This window comes from Rhodnius prolixus, unplaced genomic scaffold, assembly GCF_049639745.1.
Source record: "Rhodnius prolixus isolate KJV_2025 unplaced genomic scaffold, Rpr scaffold_5, whole genome shotgun sequence".
NCBI classification, from domain to species: Eukaryota; Metazoa; Arthropoda; class Insecta; order Hemiptera; family Reduviidae; genus Rhodnius; species Rhodnius prolixus.
The window spans coordinates 959,028-974,323 of record NW_027411624.1 but is presented as its reverse complement, the minus strand read 5'-3'; the positions used below and the strand labels follow the sequence as shown (position 1 = coordinate 974,323).

Sequence of the window (15,296 nt, the reverse complement as noted above, 5' to 3'; positions counted from 1 at the left end):
TGCCACTTGACTGATACACAAACTTCAGACGATTGCACGCTCCTTCCTGTTACTAGGGGTACGAGGAGGGTATCGGGGATCTAATCTAAGAGAAAGTTGAAAGGCTATTGGTGTTTTATTTTGGTATGATCCTACCGAAACAAACTGGATCTTGATAAAACTGGATTTATTATTGGTATAAAGAAAAGGATATAACCAATCAGATTCAGTTTAATGAGATAGGCGCCCTTAGAAGCAAAGAAGGTCACAGACTCCCCGGCACTCTTATCTTGAAGGCTCTTTTATCTTCTTTAATCACTCAATATCAAAGAGAAAAGTTACTAATTTAACATTCATCTGCAAAACAGCCGGGACCATAACAAATTTTTAGTCAGAGGGGGTTCACCAAATGGGAAGAAAAGTTAATAACTTTGGCATAATAAAATAGAAAAATCTAACAAATACGTTTGAGAAATACTTATTTGAAGCGAGCAGTATTAGGATCTGCTGAAGTGATCTGGAGTTCCATCCAAGGAACCTATAATGATGCGACAGACAAAGCGGATTTTAGGAACTCTTCGGAATCCTGTGTGAAATCTTTTTTGATCTGAGAGACAGAGATGTGATGGAGGGCTCGTTTACATCTATTTTATTTTGAATGGTTGGGACATACATGTTTACCAGATCTGGCTTTATCTGACTTCCTTCTAACCTACATCTAATGAAAATTGTGGCAGTTCAAAAGTTTTAAGATCAAATGAAGAGGCTATAGTTGGCAGCTCTTCACCATTCACTGAAAAATCGTCGGCCAAGTTGATTGATCTGAAAGGGAACTACACAGAAAGATAGATACATTTCTTTGATCTAAAAATCACCAGCTGTCTGCAGCAATCGCAGTTTCTTACCATTCACTTTGGTGGAATAACATCTGTAAGATTGGTGATACTGTGCGATGGACCAGGATCCAACCAGCTGCTCGATTACAGTGATACTATTGTTAGGTCTCAAACTCAAAGGCGGAAGGCTACTTGATCTATTCGGTTGGGCTACAATAATCTAGAAAGTGTATTTATCTTGGGTTGGTGAACTGTTGCGATCAAGTGTGCTGTTAAATGAGGCAGTACCAGAGATTTCTAGCCGAGATATCGGAGTGTGATGACCATGTTTAGGACTGCTATGGAGTGGTGGTTACTTTCGCCCAGTAATGGCAGTTCGCCGGCCAGTTAAGATCTTCCTGAATACGCTGGAAATCCCCACCGGAAACACTTTCTCAAGTGATCAATTTTTTTTGGCTCGAATTTGCACTTTTTTCGCTGTCCAGTCTAAGAAGCAAAATTATGACGATTTGCACTTTTTGAGGAGCAGTAGTAAAATAAATTTTTGAAAAGTTAGCTTACCGGAAGTGACCCTTTTATGAATTGTTTTTCCAGTTTTTTTTTTTTTTAAATCTCTCTCTCCAATAATTTGAGGCTACGAAACTCTGGAAGAATGGCTTGCCCTAGGCAGAAAGTAAGAGTATTTTCGACAGGAAGATAGTGAGTCTAACGCGGCCAAGTGACCATCCCAGTGAACTAAACCCTCCGGCCCCTAAGAGAGGGATGTAGTATGGCGTTACTCCCCCACAACAGCGCCTGCTTACTTCAGTCTGCAACGGTATTTCGATCAGTTCGTCAGTGCGCGCCAATTCTCTGCTCTATACGTTTATTTTTATTTTTTTTTTTAGTTTTTATTTTAAGCAAGTGAATTTTTATTTATTTCATTTTGATTTTTCTTTTTCAAAGAAAAAATAATAAAGAAAATATCCTAATTTTAATTTCATTAATTTTAATATTTATTCTTATTTTCATTGATACAGATAAACAGAGATAATTCTTCTCTATTCAACAAATAATAATTATTTTATTTATTTATTTATTTATTAATAATTTTCTTTAAAAAGAAAAAGGAAAAAGTTTTAATTTTCATCTAAAATTAAATTAAATCAGGAACTTCAAGTTTTTTAATTTTTCCAAATCAGGAGACCCGTCTACCTCGGCTTCTAGTTATTATAAGTTTCAAAACCAATTATAAGAAAAGGTGCGATTAATTTTTTTTTAAATTTTCTAGAAAATTGAAAATTGCCAGTCCAGGAGTGTCAAAATAATAAATATAGTTTTTAACTTTAGTAATTGGCTTTTTGGATTAGACTTTTTATTCCTTTTAATTAATTGAAGAGTTACGTTTAAACAGCAAAAGTAGATGAAGGAGAAGATGAAGTATAAAATAAATAATAATAAAACAATAATCTATCTAATATATTGTATATTAAAGTTTGGCCGTGACTATTTCGTATTGTTTTTATGAAATGCATTGTTTGCGGTTAAAGGTTACGTGGTGCGAAGTGCGACTCTAAAACTATACATACATAAATGTTGTTAGGATTGTTGAGAGAACCGCCGGGTGCAGCTGAATTACCCCAAGAGGGTGGAGCTGTAACTTCATTCGGGCTGTATACTTGCTAATGTTTTTGTATTTAATTGATTTGGTAGTACTTATTGAAATTCAGCATCGATTAAAATTGTTGTCGATAATCATTCTGCAAATTAAGAATAAACAGAAAAAGAAAGATTTTTTTTTCTTCTTTCACAGATCACTTAGAATCGTATCTATGTTCTCCCGCGGGAGTGACATCAGTGGAAATGCGCGCGCAAAGATATTTCCTCGTAACAAACACCTACGTCATAGAATATTAATCTTATGTGTTTTTTATTATTAATCCTAACTTCAAACTGGCCGCGAGTGAAACTTCGAAAAGAAAAGGCTGCCAATGGTTTTGATAATATGACACTTGTTGCATGAAAACGAAGTTCTAATAAACTGGAGCCGGTTGGAAGGGAGATTGGCCACACAGTACCTGAGTCAGTGTGCCCTGTAAACTCTCCGTACATCTTCTCTGTGTGTGTCGCATGTTAATTTTGGGCGTGCTGGAGGCGAATCTGATTATCTCAGGATTGGGAACATTCTCCCTTCTCAGTCACTTCCTTCACAGATCATATTTGGCGTCAACCTTGCACATTCAACACTCAGGACTTCCCTGTACTACAACTTTTCCAATTGACAAAGTACCTTATCACGTAACACAATCTTTTTTGGAAAATCTTGATAACACTGAGCCTGGCTCTTTGTAAGAACTTCTCAGAAAGCTGAGGAAGACTTTGAAGAAACGTTTCCTTGAGATGTGGACCTATCTACGGGAACCACCAGGAGTCACAAAGGCAAAGCACCAATCGACGGAAATCAGCTCCGAGATTCTTAATACCAGCTGATGCGCATTGAGACAATTGGGACAAATCGAGCCAATTTGAAAACAATGTTCAATGTCTTGGCTGGGAAGTTCAGATTAGATCCTCCGTCCCACAGCTCAGATGATGACCCACTGAAGATGGTGGTGGTTGATCTGAGCTGTTCACCGTCCCCAAACGGGACCAAACTTTAGCTCATCTTCACTACATGCAGCTTCACTCTGGGGATTGGATTGCGCAAGATTAGCCTCTTCCTACGTTCAAACTCTCGCGCGTGCATGCTCAACACAAATCCAGCCTAGATGTTTCCCTTGCATTTTCCGTCTTATCCATTTCAACCGAATCCCTAATTCAACTACAGACAACCCTAATCCCTCGCTGTTTGTAAAGTTAGTTTCTGGAATTTACTCGCGTAAGCCATTTCTTACTTCCTGGTTTCCCTTCTTCCATCTTCAACAGTCTTAATCATTGTCTTTGGAAGCGGCATAGTGCATAACTTAAATACTAGTATATGACGATTTGCTTGATATGCATTTAGAAACAATTACATTAAATTCTTTTCTGTTAGAAAATGCGCGTCATAGTGTGCGTTTCCCAACCATCCTTGGCCTGCACACCCATTCATCTAATTAGTCAATACGCTATCCGTGGAAGCCACATCACCGTGTTACTACGTGTCCACTCGAACTTGATATCATCTCTTTAACAACAATAACAGAGTTAACCTTGAACTTGCTACCCAGGTTGCACGCAACTTAAATAAGCAGATTCCCCAAACCTGTAAGCAGCACCTACTTAGTTGATTTCTGATTTTGTTTCTTATTTTTTTCGTAAAAAACACTGGCTTCTATTTCGTATGTTCGTAACATTTTCGAAACTAAGAATTCAGCAGTTTAAAGGGAAGTTTTGTTCAGAAAACTCCGACTGGAAATTTTATTATCAATAAGCCGCTTCTTTCCAAATTTATATTTTCCTTTTTTCATTTTCATGTGCGCTACATTGTTTTATCAATTTTCTCGTTTGGAAATTTTCTTTTGGTTTTTTATTTTTTTTAAAACATGTGACCAGCGCCGGAAGTGCTCAGTTTTCTTTTCATTCTGTAATAATTATTTACTAAAAATGTTCATTAAAGAAAAAAAGTGTTATATTTATTTTTCTGTGTGTAATTAGGGGTAAAAATATTGTTGTGGGAGCTTCTGTTCTTGGATTGAAAGCGTTGTCCTGAAGGCTAACTGGGGCATCTTTAAATCCTCGCTTCACCTTACAGGACGTCCAGAATTCGGATTATCGAATTTTTCTTTCAGGTAGGCGTTAAAATTTTATTATTATAATTTCTAATTATTTTAGGTTGTGTGTGAAAGGTGGGGGGCGGATTTATGACTTTTCGTCGTTCTGTGATCCCTGAAGCCTGTCATTGGTTTGTTCTTGGGGGTCTAGGAGCCACTTAATCCTCCTTCTCATTTGCCTGCCTCATTTCGTGTAATCTTCCTTTTTGATTTTTGGAACGCTCAATTTTCCTGCTTTTCCCAAGATTCTTAGTACCAGGGCATCTCTTTAGCCAATAGTCTTCTCTCATTTCAACAATCTCATGTGCAATTGCGATCGCTCTTTTCGTCACCCTGGACCCGAGCTAGATAGGTTAACACGAAACATATTATTGCCTCAATCTCCACAATAGATATATTAATTTTTAAAAATTCGACAAACATCTGGCTTCACATCCAAAGAGGATGTGTTACTTTTCATTGCAGATTGGTATAGCTATGCTTTTTGAACTACTTGGTCCATTTGCTCCTTGCTCCCGTCTCCACCACTAAGACTTGTAAACCAACTGTAGGGTCTCTAAAAAGAAGTAATACACCAAGATCATAAAAACTCTTTACCAAATTAAGATACCAGACTCCCAGAACAATCTCTCTTACGTGTTTTCAGAGACCATCCAAGCTGCGGGATCTCTCTCTAGGGTGGCAGTATGAACTCCCTAGTTATTTTGTTTTATTTTTTTTACAAAATCTAATTTCTACTCAATTTTATTTAAAAGTTTAGTGAAAAATTAAGAAAATCATTTTTCTCTCTTTTCTTTTTTAAAAATATTTTATAAAATACATCATAGAATTTTTCTTTCAAGTTCAGAAAAAAAAAAAAAAAATTTCCACCCCAATTCCACAAAGAAAAACACCTTTCTGAGAAGTTTTCTTTGTCTATGTTAAATAATAAACTCTTTTGCAGACATGCGCATGCTCAAATGTATTAACGACCCAGATTTGGAACCCGGCTAAACTGAAATTATAAACATGGTTCAGCAGATAACCTGATACTTTTATGGGAGAGATGCTGGGAAAATTGAAAATTCCTTAGATTTTTCTTTTTATAATTGCTGAAGTTGAACTAATTTCCAAAAGATTATGGTTCAAGAATTAATTTTTATTTTGAATTATTGTCGCCTAATATTTATTACTCACTTTGAAAGGCAGGATTAGGGTGGGGGAAAGAGTGACGGATACACACCCCTTTCCCTAGACTATTACACTAGTCTTTTAGAGCATTTTAAATGGGTATTTCTGTTTACAGTAAAACCAAATTTACTTTTGTATATTAAGGTGCCATTAATAAAAGGTTACGCCCCCACAAAGCCACGCCCATCGTTATTTATTCTGATCATCCGTAACAGGAGCGTTGTAGATTTTCGATTTTGAATTTTTTCTGGATACACAGGTTTTGAGGTCCCCTGAGTTCAACAAATTTAGCGTCTGCGCAAACTGCGCGGAATTCGCGAACGGAAATTCAAATTGGCTGATCAGGTGGGACTCGACAATGAACACTTTGACCAAATCAGCCAATCAGAAGTGCCACATTAGTAGATTATTTTTACGGCTTTTTAAGATATTTTTCGGAAAACGAATTTCTTTAAGCTTTCAGCTGGAACACTTTAAATTGCAACGTTTCACCAGCGAACTGATTTCACGCAGACTTTCCTAAGAGAGCCCAAGTCTTCCCACGCCACAGCCAGTTCCAGAATACTGATCAATTCTAACGTTGCTGGTAACTTTAAGAGTTGGAAATGTGAGGCCGAAATTCCGAGTTGGGAAAAATCATCCTCCAGGAGTGCGACAGCTTTTGCGAGTATTCTTTAATTATCTAGACATTCATCATGGGGTTCATCCGAACTGTGTCATCTTGTACTTAAGGCTTTCACTTTGGCTCGATCAAAAAAACTGTAGCAAAGTTTTTGGCAAAAGTGGATAAATACCCACGGCGTCCAATACACCCAGCATCCCGCATGCTTTCTTTAGATATTCTCGGGTGACACGATAAGAAGTTTGGGGTGTTCCAGGAGGGTTTACACCACTAGAGAGGAAGTGGGGGATTGTTTGCTTATTATTTTTGTTTTGTCTAGCTGCGGACTTCTACCAAACATGTCCGCAGGTTTGTGTTTATCAGGAGTGCAGCTGAACGTCCAGTTTAGATCGATCTGAAACATAATGGGAATGCCCATGGACCGGGAAATAAAATACCTCCTAGAACTACTGAAAACAAAATAGGCACTTAGTGGTTTGTGCTTCAGGCCGGATGTGTGTCGTAGTAGTTTGCTACATTTTGCCTTTGTATAGAGCAATTATTATGAGTGTAATCGCTGCAATGTGTGAAACCCTGCGGCTGAGTTTAACCCAAAGAAGGTCTAATTAACGCTCTGTCTCATTCTCTCCTGCACTTCTCAGCCCAAAGAAGACAATTAAGACAATCCTTTATTAACGTTGTTTGTATTTGATACCTCTTTGTGCAAACCGAAGAAAACTTTATGGCCACATTTTTGGAAGATAAACGAAGACAAACTGATTTTCTCTTTGGTTTATTCAGAATAAGCACGTTTTGTGGTTCTCTGCGTTAGAAGCGTATTCTCAAGGAACGCAAGCCTTCAAAAGCTATAATCATTTTTCAAATTGTGGATAAAATTAGTATCCATTTTTTTGTGACACAATTCATTTCGCAAATTATCCACCAAATTCTCTTGAATGAATTTTTAGGCCGTAAATGAGACAACTGACAAAGAACTAACATGAGAGTTCTTGATGCGGTTCAAAAAATTACAAATTCATTTTATTTTACTTTGGTTTAAACTTCTAATTATTTAAATTATTTTACCTAATTCATACGAATGATAACTTGTTCATATTTGTCTGTAACTAAAAATACATGGTATTTGGAATGCATTGACGAAATGGTGAGCATGATGATGTGAGTGCATGAGCATTGTGCCGGTGCTATCTTATCACAGGTGACGTGGCCTAGCAATGCATGTCAGCATGCCACAATGCCCGCTGTCCGCTCAAAACGCTGACAGTTATGGGTCAATCTCACTCAATGCAACCCAGTTATTATTCACCCTGGCACCAAAAAACCTTTTCTGTCGCCCTAAAGACAAATAGTTTTTATTAATGTAAAAAATAATTTCTTTCTTGTATCTAATGGAATAAATAAATGAACGATTTGTTTATGTTTTCCTTTGAATTTCCCAAATATTGGTTGGAAAAGTATTCTCCTCATAAACTATTAAAGGACCACTTTTTTCGGCCAAAATTAGACGAGGTTTGTTGGATAAACTCTGTATTGTGTTCGTGGAAAGCGGATTCTGTTAGAAGCATTGGCTTTCTCTTTTCTTATTGTTTCTGGGTTTCCACAGATTTCAATTACTCTCTTCCAATGTTCGACCACAATGAGTGCTGTTTGCCCTTTACCTACTTCCTCTTCGATAACATGAAAGGATGTTCCTCTTCAGTGGTTTTCTGATTGTGGACTATGAACGAGGATTTTGGTGTTTTACCCTGAACACCAGTCAAAGATTCCTTTGTTCCCCTCGTAGACGTTAGTTCTCAGCGAGAAGTCCGATTTTACTGGATGAGAGTTTTCATTGGGAAGGGAAATGCGGAGCATCCAGCAGAAAGTGGAAGCCAGAGTTTCGAGTTCCTGCAAGATAGAGTTCGACATTATGCTGTATGAGTCTGTCAGACTACTTGGCAAGGTTTCGTGGGTTTGTGATAATCCCAAGGCATTAATCTTATGAGCACCATTGGGTCCAGTGGGAAGAAGGTTGCCAGCTACCCTAGAGTAGCATGCTACTATCTCTCAGCCTTATGTTTATTGATGAAAGCTGAAGACACCAGTGTTGAGCATAGTTCGTATGGTTAGGCTGCGATACTTGCAGGAACGTTAAGTTCCTAGAAGAAGTGGCTAGTCCACTTCCGCTACGGGTATGTAATGTAAATTAAATCAATTACTTTACATTTGAATTTAATTCTTTCAAAAAATAGCTATCTCAGTAAGTTTCGATAATAGATAATCGTTGCGGTTGATTCCCAGGTTACTGGTGACATTACCTTAGTCAGTGTATATGGAATGTTGAAAATATAATTGATTGCTGACAAAGGATGCAGTAAATTATATTGTGTGTCCACCATGTAACTAACTATATGACAACAATTTTCTGCTCTAAATTTCTCTAAACTTTTATTACATTAAAGCCGGAAATTTCGTGAAAACTGCCTCAGATTTGTAAGAAGAAAATAATAGAAATGAAGTCACATTACTGGAGTTCCTTACCTTACAACACCCGTGCGATAACAGTGTTTCATACTATTTCTACAACGTGGTTGGACGACTGACTGTAGAGGAGCTACTAGTTTGCAGTGGTCCAGTATTGTTACCTCTTATTCACTCTAGTATCCTGCAGATATCTGCTTTATTATGTAATTGACTGTGATCTTCCAACGGAGTTCCATTACTGACCTACTTTCGGTCCAAAGAGATAATGCAGGTCCTTCGCTATTTATAAGACCGATATGTGAGAGATAATACCACTGGCTATTCACCAGTTCCTCTTCCTTCTTCCTTTGCTAACTAGTAAGAGCAAATGTGTCACGTTTTCAAGGTCAAGTTTTTTGACGGAAATATCCGTTTCGGAGTCCCAAGAGACCGATTTGATGAGTTACAAACAGAGAAGAGATCAACTGAGTGGTTAACGTGCTGGATTCCAACGTGAAGTCACCGGTTCAAATCCGGTTGCTGGTCCTTAGATTACCTCTTTCTAGAAGCTTCTAACAGTTCATGGACAGTGTTGTCTTTAACGAAAGAGTACGGTCTGAAGGCTGGCAGAGCACCGGAAAAAGCTCAGGGCGCCAGTAACCTCAGATTTGGAGGCGTCTTAAGTTAAAAAACAAATTTTCCTAGTGAAAACTGAAAATACTTTTCCTTTCGTAAGTGTGAGCAAATGATTTTATTGGCTCTAGAGCTGTTCTGGACTAGGAGATCTAGGCCTAAACTCTTCAGTAAACAGATTGTTCTGAGGCACACACACTTCACAGATCTGCTGCCATCTAGTGTCAAGAAGGCAAGCTTAAGCTTTAGCCAAATTCAGGGCTGAAAGAAAGTTGTTAATCAGTTTATCGCAGCAAAAGGAAATCGCTGGATTGTTCATACCGGGTTTTCAAGGTCATTTCCCCTGAAAGAATCACCTGTTTCCCCTTGGAGATTAGATAAAGTATTATGTGATTTCTCTTTGACATTTTTTACAGTTACGATATAATTGGAGAAATTATGTATTCAATTTTTTTGGATAATAGTTAATTGTGAAGGAGAGTCTGTCTATTATGTATTGTGTTGATAACCTTGTCTGAATATTTGGTTTTGTTTATTTGTATGTTCGTCTACAATTAGGGAAATGTCAATTGTGAAACTCTTAGCGAAATAAATAGACGGTGTCTGTGATCGCCCTCCTTCTGTCCATGCTAATGAAAGAGGCGGTTCCAAAGAGAACGGAATTCCACCTGGGAGAGTTCGGGCCGTTTACCTCTGTTCGCCTATTCTTCACTAAATTCACATCTACCTTGGCAACAATTCCAAGCCGTAGACACATAATTTCAATGGGTGGGGGGGCCACGCTTTCCTTCAGCCTGTTAGTTTGGTCTGAAACGAAAATATGGATCTTTGGCCAGGTCGCTGGAAGTACCGCCTAGCTCATTATTCACAGGTAGATCGGCCAAACCAGCTAATTATCGCAAACAAGCAGCGCTGATTTATTCTTTGCACGTTCCGGGTCTACTCCGACCACAAGTAGAGTACAAAAAATTAGATTGGAAAGTAAACAATTTTATAGCGGCCGGAAGTTGATGGAGAAAACTCTGAGTAGGGGCGGAGAAGAACTATCCTAAAGAACAAGTAGAAGGTTTGGTCGGTCGGTCTTCCGAATTTTCTCAACCTTTCGTCTGCTCTAACAGTGCTTCATCAAGACTTCTTCTTGTTTCACCCTCTCATTTTCTACGAACAGGAAGTACAGCGGTTGAGCCAAATATTCCAAGTAGATCTTTCACCCTGTTTGACCTCACACGTGTTTCCGTTCTGACCACCCTCATGTCTCAAACTTCCGTCTCTAAAACATTTCATTTCAACAGCACGTCTAACAGGAAGTGCACCCCCCCTTGCAGTAGATAAATAATATTGAGACTAAATTTATTTAATACATATAATAAAGTTATATTCCAGAGTGTTACACAGTGTTATGAACTTTATAATGTGACTAAGAACTAATAAATACTGGAAGTTCGATGAACATTTTTGAGGTAGACGGCAGAGTGTGGTAAATTGCAGTAAGAGGAAGTCAAATAGATTTTCCGCCTTTCTCTTTCCAATATGGCTGTAAAAGAACTGAATTTATAGTGGCAGAAGTGTTCCTCGCTGGAAAGGCCGTTGTAATGATTATGACGAGAGACAGTCGTGAGAGTATTACAGCGCAGTCCACCAGAAATGGTCTACTCTGAACCTGGTTATTGAAATGAATAAATTTTGTTAGTTTGAGAGCTTGGAAGTTCTAGCTTCACTGACCGGCTCCCCTCAGCCCCTCACCGTCCCCTGCAGGCTCCCCTTTTCACAGTTCCACGATTTTGTTTACCTTCCAGGCTTCATTCACTTCTCAATTCAATTGATTTAAATTACAAATTGATTTATTAGTTACGAACCAGCCTTCAATATTGAAGATGATCTATCTGTTACAGCTTCATTTAGAAAAGATTTTTTCTTTACCAAACATTGGGAAACGCTTCCATTCTGTTCACACCCTGAAAGACGAACGCCCGATTTCAATCTCTTTAACATAAACTTACAGTTTAAAATGTTAAGTATAAGGGTTGATTAAACGCCAAAAGGTACACAAATCAGCGAGTACCCAACATTTCATTCATGCTTCATTGATATCATTTAAGAAATTTTACTGCATTAACTTTTCATTGATATTTTTAGAATATATTAGATGTTTCACAGACCCTTAGGCTGGTCACTTCATTTATAATCATTTTTTTGTGAAAATAATAATAAAATGTATATTTCTTCATCATAACTAAATAGAAGCTTATTTTAACTCTATTCCACATTATTTTTCTGATTTATCTCTATTATGCCCTTTATTCTGTGTAAACACATACACATGTACATTAAAATAAAATAAAAAGTTGAGTGTAGTTCTGATTACAATTTAAATTTGAATCACGAAGTTAGGACAAAATTTGAATCTTCAATTCGTCTAACAGAAGTATTTGAGAGCACAAATAACACAGTTAATAACAAGTAAATTATTCATTTCTCAGTTGTAATTTAATGCAGTCCCTTATATTGAGTACTTGCAGTAAAATACTTTAATAATTAACTGTCCTAAATATGTGCAAATCTTATCTATTTTATATTCCATATATACATATAAGATTGTGGGAAGAACACCTAGATTAAGAATGTAGTTGAAGAAAACTATATTGTTTAATATTAACCCAGAATAATTATTACCTATTATTTTAACCCTTGAATACATAAAGTAACAATCACTTTAATCGAAGAATTAACTTAAACCGACGATTTTTATTTAAAAACTAAATAAATAAAATAAACATAACGTTTTTCTTTTCAACCTGTGATTAATAGTTTGATTATTACAGATTAATAGATATTACAGTCAATCTAAGTGAAATGGTGCGTCACTTGAACAAATATTTTGTAGATGAAAATGGCCAGGATAAGGGCCCGTAAGGTCTAATATATTCTAAAAATATCAATGAAAAGTTAATGCAGTAAAATTTCTTAAATGATATCAATGAAGTATTAATGAAATGTTGGGTACTCGCTGATTTGTGTACCTTTTGGCGTTTAATCAACCCTTATACTTAACATATTAAACTGTAAGTTTTTGTTGAAGAGATTTTTGTACCTTTTGGATAGATTCCCTTTTTGCTTTACAGATTTTCTTAACATTTGGAATAAGCAATAGTTTCATTACGACCTAATATGGTGTTAAGTGAGACCCGTAACTACCACTGGAGAGATCTTTTAAATGAATGCTTAGAGTTGCGGTCCCCAAAGAATCCACAACAACAGTTTTCTTCGGTAAACGTTTCAATTAAAATTGGAAGGTATTTGTGCGTAAATAACAAAATTTATCAAAATTGGTCGTAGTTATTGATTATTAAGGCGGGCCTTACTTAAGTGGTGCAAAGTCCGTTTCTAATGTTGAAAACTCGAGATCCACAAAAGCTTTATTTTCATAAAATATCGAATCGAATGACAATTCGACGATTGACGTAAATCAGTTCACGCGTGGATAATGTAACGATTGCATTACTTCCTCTTAGTAGGTGTAAGAGCATAGTAGCACTTAGAGTCACGTATGGAAGCTTTTACCACTTCTTCGTGCTAAACTTTATCAAACCGGCCTTAGTGTTATAGAAATAATACTAATAATACTATTAGAAAGGGCCTTATTTGGGTGGGGCAAACTCCCCTCCTTATGAGGCACGGCGTCGAGACTTTTAAAGTGCAAATCTGTACAAAATTTCGATTCGAATGACCCTTCATTCATGCAAATTGGTTCACGTGTCGATAATTTGCAACGATTGCTATACTTCCCCTTAACAAGTGTAAGAGCAGATCGTCGCTTTAATGTTACGTAGGGGAGCCCTAACCCTATCATCCTACCAAATTTTATCAAAATCGGGCCAAGATTTACAGATAAATTAGTAACTTAACAAAAACTTACAGTTTAAAATGTTAAGTATAAGGGTTGATTAAACGCCAAAAGGTACACAAATCAGCGAGTACCCAACATTTCATTAATACTTCAATAATATTTAAGTAATTCTACTGCATTAATTTTCATTAATAAGTTATTATTTAGAATTTATTAGATATCACAGACCCTTATGCTGGCCATTTTCGTCTACAAAATATATGTTCAAGTAGCACTGTAGATTGACTGTAATATCTAGTTATTTATAATAATCAAACTATTAATTACAGGTTAAAAAGAAAAACGTTATAAAAAATAAAATAAAAATATGAGGCTAAAAAATTCAAAACCTTTTTTTATAAAAAACTTACACCAATGATTTTGTTTATTTTATTTATTTATTTTTATTTTTAAATAAAAATCGTCGGTTTAAGTTCATTCTTCGATTAAAGTAATTGTTATTAAAACTGTCCGGTAGGACAGTTGTATAAGGATTGATCGTCAAAAAGTGCACGAAAAAACGTAACGTTGAAAAACACCCAACTTTGACAATTTTTTTCTCTTTTTCTATAAAAGATAAAATTCCCAAATTTTCTTTAAAATATAGGGCAAACCCTCCTTTATAACTGTAATTTTTTTGCAACCACCCAGACCTAATAGATTTCGAGAAAAAAGTTGCCGAAAATGAGCAAAAACGGCATTTTCAGAAATTGTTGTTGTTCTTCTTCTTCTTCTTCTTGTTGTTGTTGTTACCTTTTTTGTAAACCACGTAGCGCCTAAACGCGAGAACCGATTTTCATGAATGAGGTGTCATTCGATTCGGAATTTTATGTAGATGTGCCTTTTGGGGGTCTCGACGCTGTACACCGAATGGGAGAGGAGTTAGCCCCCTTTATGTAAGGCCCCCTTCAAAATTATTATTACTAATTACTCTGTAAATCTTAGCCCGATTTTGATAAAATTTGGTAGGATGATGGGGGTTAGGGCTCCCCTACGTAACATTAAAGCGGCGATCTGCTCTTACACTAGTTAAGGGGAAGTATAGCAATCGTTTCAAATTATCGACACGTGAACTGATTTTCATGAATGAAGTGTCATTCGAATCGAAATTTTGTACAGATTTGCACTTTAAAAGTCTCTTCGCTATGCCTCATATGGAGGGGAGTTTGCCCCACCCAAGTAAGGCCGTTTCTAAAACTATTATTACCAATATTTCTATAACGCTTTGTCCGATTTTGATAAAATTTAGCACGAAGAAGTGATTAAAGCTCCTCTACATGGCTGTGAAGTGCCATCATGCTCTTACACCTACTAAGAGGAAGTACTGCAATCGTTAAAATTATCAATGGGTGAACCTATTTACATTAATGAATTGTCGTTCGATTCAAAATCTTTGAATTGCCTTTTAGGGAGAAGTACTGTAATCGCCCGTTTATTTTTCTTACTCCTCTTAAAAGGAAGGTCTGAAATCGCAGTTTAAATTTGCTTTTTACGTACAAATACCTTCCTATTTTATATAAAAAGGCTTTCTCAAAAAAATTGTTATTGAGGATGGTTTGGGGGGCCGCAACTATAATCATTCTTTAAAAAGATCTCTCCAGTGGTAGTTACGGTCCCTACTTAACACCTTATCAGGTTGTAATGATAGAATTGCTTATTCCAAATTTAAAAAAAACAGTAAAGCAGATATGTAACTTAGCAAAATAGACAAAAATGAAAATCTATCCAAAAGGTACAAAAATCTCCTTAACAAAAACTTACAGTTTTAAAAGTTAAGTATAAGGGTTGATTAAACGCCAAAAGGTACACAAATCAGCAAGTACCCAACATTTCATTCAAGCTTAGTTGATATAATTTAAGTAATTTTGCTGCATTAACTTTTCCTTCACATTTTTTAGAATTTATTAGATGTCACAGACCCTTATGCTGGCCATTTTCATCTACAAAATATTTGTTCAAGTAGCACTGTAGATTGACTATAATATCTATTAATCTAT

At 36.4% G+C, this 15,296-nt stretch overlaps 1 protein-coding gene across 2 annotated transcripts in view; it reads left to right on the top strand.

The window, feature by feature from the left end:
* Window positions 1–1,824: 1,824 nt before the first annotated feature.
* The window catches only part of LOC141458261 (uncharacterized), a 256,112-nt gene continuing 242,640 nt past the window's right edge, over window positions 1,825–15,296 (top strand). Inside the window, exons 1-2 of one of the 2 annotated variants that reach the window (XM_074136002.1) lie at window positions 1,825–2,055; window positions 4,431–4,564. The gene's annotated coding sequence lies outside the window, so the exon portion shown is untranslated. Of the gene's footprint in view, window positions 2,056–4,315; window positions 4,565–15,296 lie in introns of those variants that run through there. The other variant, XM_074136003.1, reaches the window with a different exon arrangement.